Raw genomic sequence first — 22,529 nt, 5'->3', positions numbered from 1 at the left:
ATTCCTTCACAGCTTAATCTATAGATTCAATGCATCCTCAAGTGATTTTGCACAAAAAAAAAAAAAAAAAAAAAAAAAAAAACAAGAAAAAAACAAAAAAAACACCGAGTCCAAAGTTCACACAGAGGGGCTTCCCCAGTCACTCAGTGGTGAAGAATCCACCTGCCAATGCAGGAGACAAGAGTCAATCCCTGGTTCGGGATGATTCCATAAGCCTTGGGAGAGCTGAACCTGTGCTCCAGGGCCCGGGAGCCACAGCCACTGAGCCCAAGTGCTGCAGCTCCTTAAGCCTGAGTGCTCTAGCACCTATGCTCCACAACAGGAGAAGCCACCACGAAGACAAGCATGGCAACTAGCTAGTGGCCCCTGTTTGTCACAACTACCGAAAAGCCTGTACAGCAACAGAGAAACAGCATAGCCCAATGAATAAGTAAATTGCATTTTAACAAAGCTCACATAGACCAACGATCTAGAATAGCTACCTCAATATTGAAGAAGGACAAAATCCAAGGACTGACGCTGTTCCACTTCAAGACGTATTATAAAGTTTCAGTAATCAAGACAGTGCAGTCCTAGTGAAAGAATAGACAAATAGATCAATGTTACAGACTAGAGATCCCCGAAATACCCCATATATGTATAGTCAACTGATCTTTAACAAAGGAACAAAGGTAACACAATAGGAACAACCGAACATATGTTTGCAAGCAAAGTGAAATTTGACTCATATCTTCTGCCCTTAACCAAAAATGGATCACAGACCTAAATAAACAACACAGAACTACACAACGCCTAGAAGACAACATAGGAGTAAACTACATGACCTGTGTATGACAATGACTATATATACCTGCAAAGGCATAAGATATGAAAGAAAATTTGATTAGCTGTACTTCACTGAAATTAACAAACTTCTGCTCTGTGACAGACAATGCTAAGAGACTAAGAGAAATCACAGGTTAGGTGAAAATTATTGGCAAAGATAGAACTGATCAGAATGGACTTTTGGACTCAGAGGGAGAGGGAGAGGGTGGGATGATTTGGGAGAATGGCATTGTAACAGGTATAGTATCATGTAAGAATTGAATCGCCAGTCTATGTCCAACGCAGGATACAGCATGCTTGGGGCTGGTGCACAGTGATGACCCAGAGAGATGTTATGGGGAGGGAGGTGGCAGGGGGGTTCATGTTTGGGAACGCATGTACACCCGTGGTGTATTCATGTCAATGTATGGCAAAACCAATACAGTATTGTAAAGTAAAATAAAGTAAAAATAAAAATTAAAAAAGTAAATAAATAAATAAATAAATAAAATGGATATTGTGATGCACACAGTCAAAGGCTTTGGCATAGTCAATAAAGCAGAAATAGATGTTAAAAAAAAAGAAATTATTATCCAAAGTTAACAAAGAATTCCTATAACTCAAAAATAAAAAAATACATACTTTTTAAAAATGAACAATAGACCTGATCAGACACCTCATCAAAGAAGATATATAGATAGCAAATAAGCATATAGAACTATATTCAACATCATGTATCATTAGAGAATTGCAAATTAAAATAACAAGATACATTACCACACACAATGTATTAAAATACTAAAATGTAAAACACTGACAACCTCAAATACTGGCAAGGATGTGGAGCAATGGGAACCCTCATTCATTGCTTGTGGAAATAAAAATAGGATAGCCCTTTGGAAAGAGTTTGGCTCTTGCTAAGAAAATTAAACATACTCATAATATGATGCAGCAATTTATAGCAGTTCTGTTCATAACTGTTCAAAATTATGGAAGCAGCCAAACTTTAAATACATGGATAATAAATGGACTCCGGCTGCTGCTGCTGCTAAGTCACTTCAGTCATGTACGACTCTGTGTGACCCATAGACGGCAGCCCACTAGGCTCCTCTGTCCTTGGGATTCTCCAGGCAAGAACACTGGAGTTGGTTGCCATTTCCTTCTCCAATGCATGAAAATGGATCCCAAACAGGATAAATAAATGGGTGGACATCCAGGCAATTGAATATTCAGTGCTAAAAGCCTTGAAAAGAATAAGAAAACTTAAACGCTTATTACTAAGTAGAAGAAGTCAATCTGAAAATTACTGTAAGATTACAATTATGTGACATATTAGAAACTATAAGACTGTGGATACAGTAAAATAATTAGTGATTGAAGAGAGTTAGGGGAGAGAGAGGGATGAACCAGTTCAGTTCAGTCACTGTCCGATTCTTTGCGACCCCATGAATCGCAGCACGCCAGGCCTCCCTGTCCATCACCAACTCCCGGAGTTCACCCAAACTCATGTCCATTGAGTCAGTGATGCCATCCAGTCATCTCATCCTTTGTCGTCTCCTTCTCCTGCCCCCAATCCCTCCCAGCATCAGAGTCTTTTCCAATGAGTCAACTCTTCACATGAGGTGGCCAAAGTACTGGAGTTTCAGCCTCAGCATCATTCCCTCAGCAAAATATACTTTAAGTCAGTTAAACTATTCTATATGATCTACCATGGTGGATATATGACATTATACATTTGTCCAACCTCTAGTGATAAGAACCTGCCTGCCAGTGTAGGAGACATAAGAGATATGGGTCTGATACCTAGGTTGAGAAGATCCCCTGGAGGAGGGCATGGCAATCCACTCCAGTATTCTTGCCTGGAGAATCCCATGGGCAGAGGAACCTGGTGGACTACAGTCCATGGGGTTGCACAGAGTCAGACCTAACTGAAGCGACTGAACACATACACATGCACACCACGTACAGCACTGTGAGTGAACTCAATTAAGCTCCTTAGGGTGATAATAAATATCAAAGTAGACTCACAGCTTATAGCAAATGCATAACAAAAATTTGATGTGGAATGTTGACAGTAATGGAAATTATGCTGTGTGAGAACAGGAGGTATACGACAATCTTATAATTTTTTTTTTTCAGTTTTGCTGTGGACGTAAAACTACTTTTAAAAACTTTGTTCATTTTAAAAGGAAAAAAATATGAAATTCGCTCTCAAGAAAGACTCCAGCCAATTTTTACAAGGGTATGTCTGATTTTAACTCATAGTAAAATAAGCCCTTTCAATTGAAGAGTTTCTCATAGAACAAAAGAATTTGTTTAACCATATACAACTTGGTGAAAAGAACATCTATTGGTATAAAGTTTTTACTGCTTGCTATAAACACAAAGAATCTAGTTAATTATATGCAAATAAGCCTCACTAACACACACCTAAATAACTCAGCCTTGTCTTCATTAAGCTAGAAGATATAGTGCATTTCTCAGGGAATTAGAAAAGGAATATGAATCAAAGACACTTGTAAGTCCTAATGAGTTTATTGATCATTGACCTTGATGCTACACTAGAAGCAGAAACCCACATGACAAGAGTTATTTGAGTAAGTAAATGCTGATCTTCAAAATTTATAATAAAATTGCTTGTTCATTTTGAGATACCCTGCCCAAACCATTTTTTTCTCTGTATTTAATGTTGTCTCTATTGTCTGCTATGTACCAAGATTCATGAATGATTTCTATTTTGCAGCAATCTGGAAATTTGTGACTGGGAGAGCTGGAAGTTACTGTGAGCCCAGGGTAAAGAGAAAGGGCAGGCAGCAAATCAAAGGCAAAAAACTGAGAAACAAAACTGAATTTGTTCATTACTAGCAGTTGACCTTGAAGCTGATTTCTCCCCCTCCTCTCATATTCTCAGCACTCAATAGCTTCTTTTCACTTCCTCTTGGCTAAAGTGACTGAAGAGCATATCCCATCACTAATTGGGCTTAATGTTAGCGAAGTACTTTCAACACCATCAGCAGCTCCTGAAACATGGTTTTCTTTCTGTACAATAGTTGCTTGGTTGCTTTTCTTTAATAAAACACTCTCTGCTCTAAGGGATGATGACTAGATCGAAAGTTTTAAAGTGCAATTTAGCCCTTGTTATTTTCCATTTTAAACCTCTTCATTTGGGCCTTTATCCCATTCCTTGATATTATTGATTTATTTCAATTAAGATTCTCCATGTTCAAGCACCACAATTAGCCGCTGTCACAATTGATTCCCACCCCCAGGGATCTGTATGTGATTTCAAGGTTTACCACTGACAGTTAAGCACCAGTCCATTAGGGGTGAACGAAAAGAGAAGGCAGCAAGAATCTTCTAGCAAAGAATTTTGTATAATATTGATAATATTATAAAGTGCTTACTATGTTTACTATATAAACTGTATACACACATATATGTGATCTGATCTGATAAAATAAGCTTCTTTATATACATCTCTTGGCTCTACCATTCTGTAGTTCTCTATTTGTTCTAAGCTTTGACACTGAACTGACTTATAATGATTGTATGTCTAGCTAATAGGAGAAACAGAATCAGAACTCAGGTTCTTTGTGCACTTTACTCAATGTTCTTTCCTCTATATCATTCTTACAAGACATGGGTAAGAAGAACCCTTGTGATCAGTTCAGTTCAGTTTAGTCGCTCAGTCATGTCTGACTCTTTGTGACCTCATAGACTGCAGCATGACAGGCCTCCTTGTTCATCACCAACTTCTGGAGTTTACTCAAACTCATGTCCATTGAGTCAGTGATGCCATACAACTATCTCATCCTTTGTCATCCCCTTCTCCTCCCACCTTCAATCTTTCCCAGCATCAGGGTCTTTTTAAATGAGTCAGTTCTTCGCATCAGGTGGCCAAAGTATTGGAGTTTCAGCTTCAGCATCAGTCCTTCCCATGAATATTCAGGACTGATTTCCTTTAGGATGGACTGGTTGGATATCCTTGCAGTCCAAGGGACTCTCAAGAGTCTTCTCCAACACCGTAGTTGAAAAGCATCAATTCTTCAGTGCTCAGGTTTCTTTATAGTCCAGCTCTCACATCCATACATGACTACTAGAAAAAACATAGCTCTGATTAGACTGACTTTTTTCTGGTAAAGTAATCTCTCTGGTTTTTAATATGTTTTCTATGTTGATCATAGCTTTCCTTCCAAGAAATAAGTGCATTTTAATTTCATGGTTGCATTCACTATCTGCAGTTATTTTGGAGCCCCAAAATATAAAGTCTTTCACTGTTTCCATTGTTTCCCATCTATTTGCCATTAAGTAATGGGATAGGATGCTATGTTCTTTTTTGAATGTTGAGTTTTAAGCCAGCTTTTTCACTCTCCTCTTTCCCTTTCACCAAGAGGCTCTTTAGTTCTTCTTTGCTTTCTGCCAGTAGGGTGGTGTCATCTACATATCTGAGGTTATTGATTTTCTCCTGGCCATCTTGATTCCAGCTTTTGCTTCATCCAGTCTGGCATTTTGCATGATGTACTCTGCATATAAGTTAAATAAGCACAGTGATAATATACAGCCTTGATGTACTCCTTTCCCGATTTGGAACCAGTCTGTGTCCCAGGTCCAATTCTTACTATTGCTTCTTGACATGCATACCGATTTCTCAGGAGGCAGGTCAGGTGGTCTGGTATTCCCATCTCTTGAAGAGTTTTCCACAGTTTGGTTTGATCCAAGCAGTCCAAGGCTTTGACATAGTCAATAAAGCAAAAGTAGATGTTTTTCTTGAACTCTCTTGCTTTTTTGATGATCCAGCGGATGTTGACAATTTGATATCTGGTTCCTCTGCCTTTTCTAAATCCAGCTTGAACATCTGGAAGTTCATGGTTCATATACTGTTGAAGACTGGCTTGGAGAATTTTGAGCATCACTTTGCTAGCATGAGAGATGAGTGCAACTGTGCAGTAGTTTGAGCATTCTTTGGCATTGCCTTTCTTTGGGATTGGAATGAAAAGTGACCATTTCCAGTCTTGTGTATTTTTTTTTTACCTCCATGCTTTCCATAAGCTCTTGTTACCCATGAGCTACCAACACTATACTTATTTTTATGTCAACATTGTACTCATCGTTTGAAGGCTTAGTCAAGTTCCATTTGTGAAAGCTAAAAGGAAGCTATCTGCTTGAAGTTTTGTTAGTTGCTCACTCCTGTTCAACTCTTTGGGACCTCAGAAACTGTAGCCCACCAAACTCCTGTGTCCATGGCATTCTGCAGCAAGAATACTGGAGTGGGTTGTCATTCGCTTCTCCATGGGATCTTCCCTACCTTGGGTTGAAATCTGGGTCTCTTGCATTGAGGGAGGATTCTTTACCACTGAGGCACCAGGGAAGCCCTGCTTAATGTTTTACTTGGAAATAATGACTCCTTCTTCTGAAACCCTTGTTTTCTATCCCTTTCTTAAGGCACTTTGTTTACATCAGCAAGTTTCTGGAAAAGAGCAACTGTGCCATTACTCTTTAAGTTGCCAACATGTAGCTTACACATAGTTGGCAACAATACATAGTACAGAGAGTAAGTAGATACATATCACCTCAATACATTTTCAAGTTCCTTTAAGAACACCTTTGCTATGGTTCTTTCTTTCTGAATTTCCCAAAGTTCTTATACTAGATTGATACTATAACAATTGGATTCAGCCATGTTCACTATATCACAAAGAGAAACTGATGGTAATGGAATGTTCACATTAGAGATTAGGTCCCTAAACTAAATAACTGTTTTTAGTTTATACTTTACTAACTTTGGCTTTCATTTATTTTACAGAATACCTGCTTGCATTCTCTGAAATATCAGACTACATCTTTCCTTTTTGTCTGTATCTTAACCCTGCTTTCCAGAATGCTGTTTCTCTACCTGATCCTCTGAGACAATTTCAAAACACAACTCCAACTTCTTCTCTATGGTATCTTCCCTGAAATCCACTCTGGGGCCAGCTGACATCTATGATCATGATTGTTTTCCCTTAATTTGTCCCTTCACTGTGACTGATATCAAATGGCATTATAATTTCATTCTTTTAATGTCTCTCTTTCCCACAGACTAGGAGTGTTTTAAGAGTAAAGGACAGATTTATTTCTTTGTCTCTAGAACCAACCCCCCAAGTTTTCTGCAAATACACATAATGCTGAAATTTGTAATACTAAAGTGAGGACTGAAATTCAAGATGGGGGATAAGTAAGACACTGACCAATCTTATCCTCAAAGCAAGTTCCTGAGCCAAGAGAAAAAGAAATGACAGGGGAGGGGGCTGTGATGTTTAAAAAAAAAAATTACCTGGATTAAATGATATCCAGACATGACAAGGAAACCCATGGGATCCGTCCAAAATTTGGAAAGGAATAGTTTACAAAACATAGCTAGGCAAAATGCTGGGAATACTATTGCTTCAAATCGTACTTAACTTTGAATGTTTTTCATATATTGAAAATACTAAACTCCTGTGGTCAAACATGGCCAAACATTTACACATGGTTTCTGAGAAATATTAATACGCTTAGTTTATTAAATACCAGAGTATAAGCCTATTTTCTAACACACTTGAAAACAATTGTGAGCATCTTTCTCACGGCACAAACACAATACGTTTCTGTCTTCCCTAATTCATACTTTAACTTGTGAATAAGGGCTAAAAATGTAATTGTTCCTTCAAAGTCTATGCTATGAATAAAATTTTGCAAAATCACTTGGCATCCGTGTTACTAGGTAGATTTTATAAAACTCTATGTTTAAATCATGCTCAGTTTTTTCATGCTTTTCATCTCTGATAAAATGTTTGCAATAACCCCATAAACTTTTAGTCTTCTGCCTCCAATATAAGTGTTGCTATCAAGAAGATTAAAAATATAGTGGCATATGAAACTGTTTTGTACAAAATCTTCTTTTAAAGGTATGAGCATGTTTTGCATTTCTTCTTTTTTTTCTTTCTTTGTACTCCTTCACCATGTCCATTAAAAATTAAAAAAAAAAAAAGGTCTTTTAATTTATGTCAAAGGCTGCTGTTAAGTGCATGCCTGAGAGAGAGCAGAAACAGTTGTATTCTGCCTCTTCAAAAGAACGAATAACAAACTGCCTTCCTTTTCTCTTTTCCAGGTCATCATCCATCAAACAAGATACATAGAAATAAGGAACTGTAGGTTCAAATATGTCAGTTACCATCTCTTGGTCATAAATCTCAAGCTATGTTTATTATTCTTTAAACTAAATGTTTGGAAGTTCAAAAACAAACTGAGAAATTTTACTGCTTTGAACTTGGCTATAATTTTTCTGCATATCATAAATTACACATAGGATCGATTTAAGGGTCATAAACCTTAAAAACAAATATCAGGACTATATCTGTTTGGTAAATGCAGTATAATATAATGGTTAGAAGGACAGACTCCTTCTAACCTAAGGTCGGATTGAACCTAGGTTCAAGTCCTCCTCATAAGCCTTAATTAGTTGAAAGACTTTGAGCAGAATGAAGCATCTGTAAAAGGAGTATAATAACAGTACCTACCTTAAACTGGCCATATGTTTTAAGTGGAAAAACCCATTTAAGGAACTTCACATACTGCCCAGTACAAACAGAGGATGAACAGATGCCAGCAACTGTTCTCCTTCTGACACAAGTTAAGAGTCTGCCCATCAAGCCAAAAGTGGTCCCCACATTAATCTTAAAACTTCAAAGGAAGGAAAGAATTTTCTTCATACCCCACCTTCCATTCTTGCATGTTAATCTTCTCAACTCTATCTCCAAGTTCTCTTCAGTTACATAACAGCCAGCACTCACAAGGCCTTGACATATTTGTGTGTGTGATTTACTTGACACTGATAGGTCATACCCAGATTTGTAGTAAGAACAGCCAAGTCTTGCATGTTTACTTTGCACAGCATTAACATTTTCATACATATAATTATATTCAGTCTTAAAAACAAGACTTTTGGGGGAAAGCAGTATTAATGTAATTTTCCAGATGAAGGCATTGATTTTAGGTGCTTGCCTCAGGTCAAACAGCAAGCGAGTAGACTTCTAATAACAGTTCTTGGGTCTCAAGGCATCAAACTCACCACTATCTTTGAGTTCTTACAATCTCTAGCTTCTTTATAAATATTATTCAGGCTTTTGGAAGAAATTCTGATTTAATCCATGAATCAGTATATAAAATCAACATTTATGAATCACCTATTCTGAAGCCTTTGAAGAACATTTCAAGATCTAAATACAATGAAGGTGACCTCTCTATTTTCAAGAAATTCTACTCTTTCATATCCATGATTCTATCATACATGTAATTTTAAAAGTCAAATGATAAAAGACTATTATGTATATACCTACATGCATATGTTTATAACATTGCAATTATTAAAAACAGCCAAACTGTTGTGACATTCCTTATATATTAAGTTCTTTCTAAACATTATGCTTTGCAATATTTTCCTGTAATCTGTTTCACTGAGTGAACACTATTATCATCCCTCTCTATAATTAAAAAAAAATCCTGAGGGTTTATGTATGTTAAGAAATTTTCCCATGTTCCTACAGCTAACATGTGGCAAAGTCAAGATTCCGGGATGATACCAGGTTTTTAACACAAACGTATAACATTTAAGTGAAGTCCTTCTAGATTTTAAACCCCTCTTTAGGACTCAGGTCTTCCTGCTTGTTTTCATTTGTCTCCACATCTCCTAATAGAATGTAGTACGTTATACATGCCTCACAAGTACCTGTTGGAAGAATGATGAGTAACTATAAACAGATCTCTGATGATCCCATGATGGATTCTGAGAAGACCATAGGAAAATAAACCATACATGTCACTGAAAATTACGTTTAATGAAAACAAATTAAGGGATGCAATGTGCATTGAATGAATATAACATGGAAATACTTTTCACATACATGGCTAACACTCAAATCAACTAAGCTTTGTTAAGTTTACATACTAGATGAGTTAGCCATAATCCTCAATCATCAATCTATTTTTCCTTTCTATAATAAAACCTCTATCTTCTTTATTTACCTAGAAACAACAGAACTATACTATGTCAGAGGTAACTAGCTACCTATAGAAGGTGCAGCTAAAGAAGCTGCGTGTGAGAGTTGCGATATCAAAGCCCCCCTTTGATATCACAACCCCTAACCTTTCTACAGCCTAACAATGCTTGACAGTGACAAGGAGTGAGTTGGTATCACATGCCCACTTGGTGTTTGCAGTGTCCTCATGAAGAGTTTTGATAAGGAAAGGCTTAAATCATTTTACATGAAAAGATCTGGATTTTGCACGTGTGTGTGTGTGTGTGTGTGTGTGTGTGTGTGTGTGTACACATCCATTTTGGGTAACTCAAGTAATTGAGCCTGACACAAGGTCGAACAAACTGCCACTGCCAGCAAAGGGCAGCTATTTTATGATGAAATCCTGCTGTTTGGTATGCTGCTCTATGGGTGAGTCAGAGGAAGTATACAAAACCAGTGAATTTCTGTATCAGGGTTGCAATACGGTGCCTTTTGCAGGCGGCACTTCCAAGACTGTCAGCCCCCTGTAACCTGGGGTGATGCAGGAGTCCTGGTGCACTCTGCTGGGGGTAGAGACTGCTGGTGAGGGAGTGACTTGCTCTGCAGGCTATGCAGGGATTTGTCATACAAGGCTCTGGTGTTAAGATGCTGAAGTTTCCCTACTGCAGTGATTTGCCTCTCTGTGGATGGGGAGGAGCAGGGGTGGATAATGTGGATCTTATTTGAAGACAGAGATCGCTCTCCTATATCCTCAGGCTGAAAAACAAGAGTCTAAGGGGTCTGCATGCTTTCAACCTGCCTCTTTTCTGGGTGGGAATACCAACTCAGTCCTAATGTGGGTAACACCTGCACTGTGGCGTGAAATAAGATGCTGAGATATTTGACAAGCTAAGAGAGCCCAGGCTGATGAGAGTCTTTGTATCAGCCATTGGGTACAAACACAGCAAGACAGGAGGCAAGGAGACTTGTGCTGAACCTAGTTCAAAAAGTCCTCCTCAGACTTTTGGTCTTAGCATTGCAAGAGGTTATATATGCAGCCGTTGAAAATTTTTAGAAAGTGTCAGTTTGTTAAATGAAAAATTTTAAAATATCCCAATTTGCATTAACTTTTCTCATTGGATAATAACTTGATACTATAACTGGAAACTCAGAAATGGCATGGAAGTCTGTACCTTGATTTGTCTTGAGTCTGAGAGATGCTGATTGTGGGATTAGTAGAACATCTTTGGGAATTTGTTTCAGTTCTATTTGTACGTTCTGTTAATGCTTTTCTCCAAAGTTAGCATTTTTTTTTCTAATGTCAAGGCCTTGGTTTCTTTTTTAAAGAGAACAGGCTAAAAGACTCTCATGCCAACTCAGACTAGGAAGCAGCCATAGTACTGGTGAAAGGCAGAGCTGAAGACAAGGGCAGGCAGAGGTTAGACAGTGTGTGTAATCAGACAATATGATCAAGTGTGGGGACACTCCTAAGAGCTTTTGCTGACTCAAATTTCGATTGCTTTGCATTTCAGTATTCACTAGGAAGGCTACTACCATGCCGCACACTTCATCCTCCAATGGTCCTGCTTGGACAAGATTAAATCCAGCTGTTCCATTTGGCAGAGATACGACTGTATCCAAGTGAGCTCTAGCTAGGGTTTCATCCTGCTCTGTGCTTCTCTGGCTGTTTTGCAATTAGCTAACCTAAGAATCTCATCATTTACTTCACAGGCAAGCAGAAGAAATACTTTCTCTTTTCCTTCTTTTGTCTTGTCAAAGAACCACGACATGAGAAAACACCAAATCTATATAATATTACACATATATTTTGGCACTTTCCAAGAAAGTTTGAAACTAGCAATGGATTCCATTGCTAGCTCTGTTGCAAAAAGCTTTTCTTTCAGCAGATACCTAAAAGCTACATGTTCATCAAAATCTTAAGGATGTGAGCTGGGCATCAGTAAAGCCCTACTGTCTGCTTCTAGGGAGGCGTTTGTCACAGACAGCACTACCAGAAACAAAGCTTACGCATGGATCTGGGAACAAGCTGAGCACAGAGAAGCTCCCTATCTTCCCATGTTGCATTGCAGAATAGCTTTCCGCCTTAGAGCACCAGGGCTCTGCTGCTGCCGGATAAAGCAGATCAGATGCTAATGCTGCTTGTCTGTGTACAGTGTCTCAGAACATGTTCTCAGAGAAGGGAGGCAGCTTTCAGCTCCGAGAAATCGGGCTTTATCGGCTGGGCTACAGAGTGTCATTTAATGAATGTCCTTGGTGAGGGTACAAAGGAGGGAGGGGGATGAGGGGGCATAGAAAGAGAAGCAAAATGATGAGCAAAAGCTGAGCTCTCAGACTAAGGACACAGCAACTGCTCACGGTCAGATGAGGTTTTAAAAGTAGGTAGGATAACAGCTGCCCACTGGGATAAATTCCTTAGGAGGAAAAATGTAAATGCCTTATTCACCTCTTCACACCCAAGCCATCAGTGACAGTTCAAAGCCCCTCAAACATGTATTTGAAAGGATCTGGACTGAACTCTTGAGTGTCTGTGGAGGAATTACAGGGATCAGTCTATTCGAAATGAATGCCCCGAAAGGACCATCTCCCCCAGGATCACATAGATCCCAGTTCAGCTATATGAAATCAGAATCTCAGGAGAGAGTCCTGTAAGCAACCTCCTCACCCAGACTACCACATCCAGGTGAATATGATATATATTAAGGTTTGAGATCCATTGCCCCAGATTTTCAGGGGCAGCAGGAAATGGGATTTTTCCCATGGCAAACAATAGACTACCCCTCATTTGAATTTTTCCATTCATACCCTGCAGATCTTGTTCCCAATTCATTATCTTCTAGTAGTGTTTTCATGATTCCTGCATCTTGAAATTGCTTGCTTGTATATATGGGGATGTTCTTTTCTCCTGATATGTGTATTACCTTGTGATTGATTCTGATTGTGTATCTAACTATAGAACTAGCCCAAGAGTTTCAGGTTTTTCCTCCCAGTGCCCAGGCTATACTTCATTGGAGCTCCTAACAGGAACATCTTTACAGCCTGCCTCAACTATGCACTTCTTTTTCTTTAAGCCTAAAAGAGGTTTCAGTACTAAAGAGTACTTCTACTCCCATTACAAAGACATTCTCAAGAATGGTAAGCAATTTAACAGTGCTTATTAAACAAGATTTTTAATTGTCTTTACCTACCCAGTAAATAATCAGTGACATACATTAAAATAGATACATAGATAAAAGAGAAATAGATATTCACTGCATCATTATTCATTCTATATTGGCAAAATCTTGGAAGCAACTTAAATGTCAGTTAAATAAATTTTTATATTTCAAATGAAGGAATGCTATTAATATGAAAATGTCTTTGCCATGTAATATGAAGGACGATTTTTTAAGCAGTGTTAAATCTGATCATTCAATTTGGACTTTATAGCTTTTATCCCTAAAGTTATCTGTGTCATTACAAAATATGGGTTAGAAAAAAAAAAGAAAAGAAAAAAAGTAAAAAAAAGAGAACAAAAGAAGTTTAGAATGGGCTACAAGAGGAAAACAAGTGAATGATAAAAATAAACAAAATTATTAAAAGATAAAATTGGTAGAATATTATTCCAAAGGGTTCATTAAGTAAGTTATAATGCAGTCCTGGCCAATGGGGCCCATAATGTTCTCACTTAGGTGCAATTCATCAAGGACTCAATTAAGTTGCTGCTTAGGTGCTGGACATGGCAAGAGCTCTAAAACTGTATTGCCAAAGGCAGTGACATTTTGGAAAAGTAACTCCTTCAAATAAGTAAAAAAGATTTTTTTAAAAAGCAGTGTGTTGATCCTCACCATGTAAAAGCAGCTTTTTCCCTGTCCAAGCTCTAGTGTGATCATTGTTTACTAGGGAACAAACTGGATGAATAACAGAGAAATCTCAAACTAGCAGAATGAATCTTAGGCCACAAATTAAGAACTGCAAAAAAATAGAACATTCCTTCAATTTTCTGTATTGCAACTAAATTTCTGTTTCAAGCCCCATTTCTTCCAAACTAGGAATACTCAATCTATTTCATTTTATCTGCCCTTCACAGCTTTTCTCTCTAGATTGACTCTGAATACCAAGTCATGAGGTCTCATCAAGCTGTTAGTTCACCTTGTCATTGTTAAGTCATCCTTTGTGTCCGTCCACAAAGCCCCTTTATATTAACCAGTTTTTCTATTAACTTTGTGCCATTTATAGGTACAAAGGGATCTTCCTGATACTTCTGGGCCCTGCTGAGGCCCTGGAAAATTTGCAAGGCTGCCTCAGGCCCCATTTGTCTAGGCATATTACATGGTCATTTACTTCATTATGAGGTTTTACCACCTTTCCACAAATTCTTCCCTTTTCTGGATTCAATTTTCATTCTGACTTTTCTTTTCAGTCCCTTGACTCCGGCCTTGTAACTTAGTCAATATGCATGGAGCAAAGGCGGTATAAGTAGAGATTCTAGACGTGCTTGTGCCTCAGGTCCTGTGTTTGTTACACTTGGAAACTTGAGATTATCATGAGAACAATGTGAATAAACCTGAACTAGGCTTCTGGCTCAGCTGGTAAAGAATCCGCCTGCAATGCGGGAGAACTGGGTTCGATCCCTAGGTTGGGAAGATCCCCTGGAGAAGGGAAAGGATACCCACTTCAGTATTCTGGCCTAGAGAATTCCATGGGCTGTATAGTTCATGGGGTCACAAAGCGTCAGAAACAACCGAGCAACTTACACTTTCACTTCTTCAGGCTTCTGGAGCAGCTTCCCTGTGACTCAGCAGTAAAGAATCCTCCTGTAACTCAGAAAATGTGGGAGATGTGAGTTTGACCCATGGAGGAGGAAATGGCAACTGCTTCAAGTATTCTCACTGGGAAAATCCCTAGACAAAGGAGCCTGGCAGGCTGCAGTTCATAGGGGTCTCAAAGAGTCAGATACAACTGAGCTTGCATGCCTTCAGGCTTCTGGAGGTACGTGTCCCTTTACTATTTATCCTGGAGACTGGTAGGGTCATAGTCTTCTCACTAGGCTTAACTTAAAGCAATAATCATAAAACTAAACTTTGGTGTTTATTATATTATAGGTATCTATATTAAGCCCATGATTTGGAGAATTCAATACCATTAGAATATCACTTTTCCACAGACTGATTTCTGGTTGTTGCTGTTGTTCAATTGCTTAGTTGTGTCTGACTCTTTTCTATCCCATAGATTGCAGCATGCCAGGCTTCCCTGTCCTTCACCATCTCCCAGAGCTCCCTCAAACTCATGTCCATTGAGCCAGTGATGCTATCCAACCATCTTGTCCTCTGCGATCTCTGGAGTCACTACATTTCTTACCAAAATGCCAGGAATGTTCTATTTAGAAATTTTAAAAATTAAATTATGTATGAAAATTCAAAGGATCTAGAAAGCTAGGATTTACATTGAAAGTGAAAGTGAAGTCGCTTAGTCATGTCCGACTCTTTGTGACCACATGGACTGTAGCCTACCAGGCTCCTCTGTTCATGGATTTTCCAGACAATAATAGTACTGGAGTGGATTGCCATTTCCTTCTCCAGGGGATCTTTCCAACCCAGGGATTGAACCCAGGTCTCCCGCATTGTAGACAGATGCTTTACTGTCTGAGCCACCAGGGAAGTACCTGATTTAAAAACTCATTATTTCAGAGAACATCAGCAAGATGGCAGAATAGGAGGTTTTGGCTCTCCTGTCCTTGAAATAAACACTGTTTTTTTTTTTTTTTTTTTTTTTTTTTTTTTTTAACAACCATCCTGAATAAGAATAACTTTATAGGAGTCCAGGACTATAGGTGAGAGATCCCAGTACCTCAGAAGGGCAAAAAGTCTGAAAATAGCTGCACTGAAGAGGGTAAGAAGAACAGTTTCCCTTTATGAATGTCACCTCTTTCCTAAGGTGACAGAGTTCAGGCCCTGAAGAGAACGTCTTGGCCCACAGTTTCTCCCAGAGAGGAAAGTAAAGGCCAAGTGTTCTCCTGGCTTCCCCAGACCTGGAGGGAACTATCCGGGAGACCGTCTTCTGACTTTCTCCACCCAGAACACTGAAGTAACTGGCACAGCTGAATAATCTGGGAACAGCCAGGAACAGAGGAAAGAGATGAGGATCCATAGCTAACAGCACATGGACCATGACATCAGCCTCAGGTCCTGCTCAGTGATCCACAGTCCACACTAAGAGCCCTGCCCATGAACCCTAGGCAACTCTTTAACTACCAGGTACCCCCAGCTATCCAACCTGTGCTCCTAGCACTCTACATACCCCGCATGCTGCTGACCTATCACTCTCCACAGATTGTGTGAGAAGGATTATCTGCAGATGGTGTGTGCCAACCTTCCCAGATGGCATACATGAAGTCCTGCAGAAAACATCAAATAAATATCAACGGACATCTCAGTTCTAGGAACTTGCCTGTAGCTCAGATGGTAAAGAATCTGCCTGCAACACAGGAGAAGCAGGGTCTGCCTCTGGGTTGGAAAGATTCTCTGGAGAAGGGAATGGCAACCCAATCCAGTATTCTTGCTGGATAACCCCATGGACACAGGAGCCTGGAGGGCTACAGTCCATGGGTCACGAAGAGTCGGACATGACTGAGCAACTAACACTACTGCTACTCTCAACTCTGCCCAATTGGGAGAATGTGCACAACCTTAAACACTTTGAGATACAACCTTAGGAGAAACAAACAGAATTTCTATGTGCCAGCCAGTTCAGGCTAGCTTTTCAGGATCGAAGAAGGCAAACAATCCTAAAACTTCACCCTCAAGACAAAACAAGAAGAGTGGAGCAAGCACATCCATAGAAAAGTTCTGAGAGATCAGTATCTCTAGATGGACTAGCTAGTGAAGATCTGCCTCTCCCAAAGCAAGTCAGTAAGGGCTAGAGTGAAACGTGGAGACAAGAAAGCAAGGCTTCAAAGAAGATATGAATGAAGGAACGAAACGATGCTCCAGTGTTTGACACTGAAGGAGAAAGGAAAACCTACATTTGCCAAACAATGAATCCAAAGCAAAGATCTTAAAGAGGTTTAGTGAATTACAAGAGAATGCTAATAGACAACTAAGCAAAATCAGAAAAATAATGCATGGACAAAATCAAAAGTTTAACAAAAAGGATAGCCATTAAAAAGAACCACAGAGAGCTTGCAGCTGTAGAATAAGATGACTAACAAATTAAAAAGAGGAATTTAACAGCACACTTGATCGAGAAAGAATAATTTAATCCAAAACATAAATGTTATACAAGAAAGCACAAAACAAGTTTTCTAACCTTGGGTTCAGAAGTAAGTTTTTAGCTATAACACCAAAAACATGGTCTATTAAAAAAAAAAAAAAGATAAACTGGAGTTACTTAAAAATTTTAAAATATGCTCTTTAAAAGCAAGTTAAAATGAGAAGATAAGCTATAGAGTAGGAGAACAGTTTTGTAGATCATATATTGACTCTTAGCCTTATATCTAGATTATATATTTAAAAACTGTATGATAAAATAAAAAACTCCATTTAAAAAATATTGATATAAGATTTAATTTTACCACATAAGACATTTTCCCAAAGATTATATGCAAATGGTTAATAGGAACATGAAGAGAAGCTCAATATCATTAGTCATTAGGAAAATATAAATTAAACTTATAATGAGATATTACTAGCCTGGTGGCTGTTTAATCTTAGCTCATTGTGGTTTTAATTTGCATTTCAAAGGGAATGACAGCACTGTCAGTGAGAGTATGGTGAAAGTAAAACTCTTCAACTGCAAGTGGAAATATACTGCTATTTTGGAAAACAATTTGGCAGTTCTTGGGGGAAAAAAATAACATATACTTCTGATAACATATGACCCAGCAATTCTACTCTATATGCTTCTTTTAAAAGATATAATGAGATATGTTGGCACAAATGCTTATGACACCATTATTCATAATTCCCAAAATCTTTAAAAAGGAAAATGTTTTTCAACTAAAGGATAACTAAAATTTAATATAGCAATTCAATGGAAATAACAATGAAGAACTCTTTTAACAAGCAACACGACTGTATCTTTAAAAATGGTGTGTTAAGTGAAAGAAGCCAGACACAATAAACTATAAAGTTCACAATTCCACTTATATGAAGACTTTTTTTTAAGGCATAATTATAGAAACATAAAGCATATTAATTGTTTTGGGGTCTAGGAGTGGGTAGGGAACTAACCTCTAATAAGAAGGAACTCTTGTGATGAAAATGTTCAAAAATTAGATTGAAATGATCATTGTACAATGATATAAATTTATCAAAAATAAACTATCTTTACACCTACAATGTATAAATAATCAAGATGAGATGGACACACCTTAGAAATATTCAAACTACTAAAATGACCTCAGTTCAGTTCAGTTCAGTCACTCAGTCGTGTCCAACTCTTTGCGACCCCATGATTCGCAACATGCCAGGCCTCCCTGTTCATCACCATCTCCCGGAGTTCACTCAGACTCACGTCCATCAAGTCCGTGATGCCATCCAGCCATCTCATCCTGAATCATCCCCTTCTCCTCCTGCCCCGAATCCCTCCCAGCATCAGAGTTTTTTCCAGTGAGTCAACTCTTCTCATGAGGTGGCCAAAATACTGGAGTTTCAGCTTTAGCATCATTCCTTCCAAAGAAATCCCAGGTTGATCTCCTTCAGAATGGACCGGTTGGATCTCCTTGCAGTCCAAGGGACTCTCAAGAGTCTTCTCCAACACCACAGTTCAAAAGCATCAATTCTTCGGCGCTCAGCCTTCTTCACAGTCCAACTTTCACATCCATACATGACCACAGGAAAAACCATAGCCTCAAGGAAATAGAAAATTTGAACAGACCTTTAACAATTAAAATGCTTGAGTTAGTAAACAAAACTTTTCTGTTCTGAAAAACCCAGATAGTGTCATTGGCAAACTCTACCAAATATTTATAAAATAATTAATACCAATAATTCACAAACTCTTCCACAAAGCAAAACAGGGATTCTTCTTAACTTATCCTCTTAGGACAAGTATTACTCTGATGTAAATTCCAGGCAAAGATAGCACAAGAAAATAAAGCAGATCAATATCCCTATAATAATTAATTCCATGTGTCAACTTGGCTATGTTACCTAGATATTGGGCCAAATATTATCTCAGTGTTTTTGAGAAAGTACTTTTTAGATGAGATAAACCATTTAAATCTGCACTCTTTGAGTAAAGCAAATTGCACTCCATAATGTGGATGTCTATTTAATCAGTTGAAATTCTCCCCTGAAAAGAGGAAATTCTGCCAGCAGACTGCCTTCAGACTGAAATATCAACTCTTCTCTGGGACTCCAGCCTGCTGGCCTACCCTGCAGTGTTTGGATTTGCCAACCTCCACAATCATGTGAGCCAAAGCCTTACATCAATCTCTTTCTCTCTCTCATACATGCACTATCACAATAGAATATAAGATAAGATACACATACACACATACAATGGGATATATATAGATATAAAAAAATACAATAAGAGATATACATGTATATATACATACTATAAACATATGGGTATATATGCATATGTATATGCATATATGTGTGTGCATGTGTATATATATATAATATATATATATAGAGAGAGAGAGAGAGAGATGGGGGGTATATACATATATCTGCATATATATTTATTCTCCAAGTTTCTGGAGAACTTGGACTAACATAATCCCTTATGTAAATAGATGCAAAAAATCTGCAACAAGTACTTGTAAAATAGATCCAACTATATATAAAATGATAATATAGTATGATCATGTAGGATTTATCCTGACAATGTAAGTTGTGTTCAATATATGGAGATTAATCAATGTAATATGCCATGTTGATATAATAAAGGAGAAAAGCTGATAGTCCTCTCAATAACATAGAAAAAATCATTTCACAAAAATCTACAATATTTCATTATAACTATATTCAATACATTAGAAATAGGAAAGAACTTCCTCAACATGATAAAGAACAGCTATGAAAAAATCCATAGCTGACATCATATTTAGTGGTAAAAGATTGACAGCTTTTCCTTTAAGACAAAAATGTCAGCCCTCACCATTTCTATTCAACATTGTAGTGGGGCATTAGTGGCATATGGAGAGAAATGAAAGAACTAAAACTATCTCTATCCTTAGCAGATATAATGTTTTATATAAAAAAATGCTCCAGAATCCACACACAAAAGAAATTGTTATAGCTAATAAGATTAGCAAGTTTATATGATATAAGTTAGATATAGAAATAAAATCAATACACTAGTAGATTAAAACTCTAAACATAAAACTAAGAAATTTCACTACACTTTATTCTATTTACATGACAAGCATGCCTCATTTAGTCTGCTTTGCTTTACTGCAACTCACAAATACTGTGTTTTGGATTTTTTTTGTTGAAGATCAGTGGCAACCCTACCTCCAGTAAGTCTATTGGCACCATGTTTCTCCCAGCATTTATTCACTTTGTGTATCTTTGTCTCATTTTGCTAATTCTCACGATATTTCAGACCTTTTAACTGTTATATTTATTATGATGATCTGTGATCAGTGATCTTTGATGGTACCGTTGTAATTGTTTTAAGGCACCACAAGCTGATCCCATATATGTTGGTGAACTTAACTGATAATTGTGTGTATGTTCTGACTGTTACATCGATTGGCAGGTCCCTCATTGCTCTCCCTTTCCTTGGGAGTCTCCATTACCTATAACACAGAAACATTGAAACTAGGCCAATTAATAACCCAACAGTGGCCTCAAAGGTTTCAAGTGAAAGAAAGAGTCACAAGTCTCTCACTGTAAATCATAAACTAGAAATCCCAACTGGCACAGTGGCAAAGAACCCGTGTGCAATGTAAGAGGCATGTGTTCAATCCCTGAGTCAGGAAGACCCCCTGGAGTAGGAAATGGCAACCCACACCAGTATTATTGCCTGGAAAGTTCATGAACAGAGGAGCCTGGCAGGTCACAGTCCATGGGGTCTCAAAGAGTCTTTCATGTGCACAAAGTAACCCAACAATGGCCTTAGAGTGTTCAAGGGAAAGGAAGAGTCATGGGTCTCTCACTAGAAATCATAAACTAGAAATAATTAAGCCTAGTGAGGAAGGCACATTGAAAGCAGACACAGGCTGAAAGCTAGCCTCTTGTGCCAGTTAGTCATACTGTAAATGCAAAAGAATATTCTTGAAGGAAATTAAAGTGCCACTCCAGTGAACACACAAATCAAGCGAAACAGCCTTATTGCTAACATGAAGAAAGCTTCAGTGGTCTGGACAGAAGATCAAACCAGTCACAACATTCCCTTATGCCAAAGTCTAATCCAGAGCAAGGACTTGACTGTCTTCAATTCAGTGAAGGTTGAGAGAGGTGAGGAAACACAGAAAAGCAGTTTAAAGCTAACAGATGTTGGTTCGTGAGGTTTTTTTTTGTTTGTTTGTTTGTGAGCCACATCACCTACAAGACCCTATTTCCCCAGCCAGGGATCAAACCTGCACCCAACGCCCAACAATAGAATCACATAGTCCCAACCACTGGACTGCCAGGGAATTCCCAGTTCATGAGATTTAAGAAAAAAGTAATTTCCATACATAAAAGTGCAAGGTGAAGCAGCAGGTGCTAATGTAGAAGCTACAGCAAGCCACCTGGAAGATCTAGCTAAGAGAATTAATGAAAGTGGCTACATTAAACAAAAAATTCTTAATACAGATGAAACTGCCTTCTATTAGAAGATTCCATGTAGGACTTTCATAGCTAGAAAGAACAATGGACAAAGGACAGACTGATTCAAGACGGTTAGGAACTAATATAGTTGGTGACTTGCAGTTGAGGCCAATGCTCATTTACCATTCTGAAAATCCTACAGCCCTTAAGAATCATGCTAAACTGACTTGCCCTGTAGTCTATAAGTGGAACAACAAAGCCTGTATGACAGCATATTTGTTTATGACATGGCTTGTTGAATGCTCTAAACCTGTTGTTGAGAAGTGCTGCTCAGGGAAAAAAAAAAAAAAAAGATTTCTTTAAAAAACAATACTGCCCTTGGTCACCCAATGCACCTGGTCACCCAGGCACTTGGATGGAGCTGTACGACAAGATTAGTATGTTCTTTTTTTTTTTTTTTTCCTATCTGCTAACACAACATCCATTCTGCAGCCCATGACCATCATTTACAAACCTTATTCTTTATGAAACATTTTGTAGGGCTATCACCACCATAGACAGTGTTTCCTCAGATGGGTTTGGGTCCATTGAAAACCTTCAGGAAATGATTCACCATTCTAGATGCAAGGTAGAAATGTGTGACTCACAGGATGAGGTCAAGATATTAACATTAACAAAAGTTTGAAAGAAATTGATTCCAACCTTCAGGGATGACTTTGAGGGGGTCTCAAAATTACAGAGGAGGAAGCAGCTACACATGTGATGGAGACAGCAAGAGAACTGGTGTTATAAATGGAAACTGAATATGGGACTGAATTGCTACAATCTCATGATAAAAATCTTAAAGAATGAAGAGCCACTGCTGATGGATGAGCAAAAAAGAATGGTTTACTGAGATGGAATTTACTCCTGGTGAAGATGCTTTGAAATTGCTGAAACGACCACAAAAAACTTTAGTATATAAACTTAGTTTGATAAAGCAGCATAAGGTTTTGAGGGGACTGAC

Source organism: Capra hircus, chromosome 26 (assembly GCF_001704415.2).
Source record: "Capra hircus breed San Clemente chromosome 26, ASM170441v1, whole genome shotgun sequence".
Taxonomy (NCBI): Eukaryota; Metazoa; Chordata; class Mammalia; order Artiodactyla; family Bovidae; genus Capra; species Capra hircus.
This window is presented reverse-complemented; position numbering follows the sequence as displayed.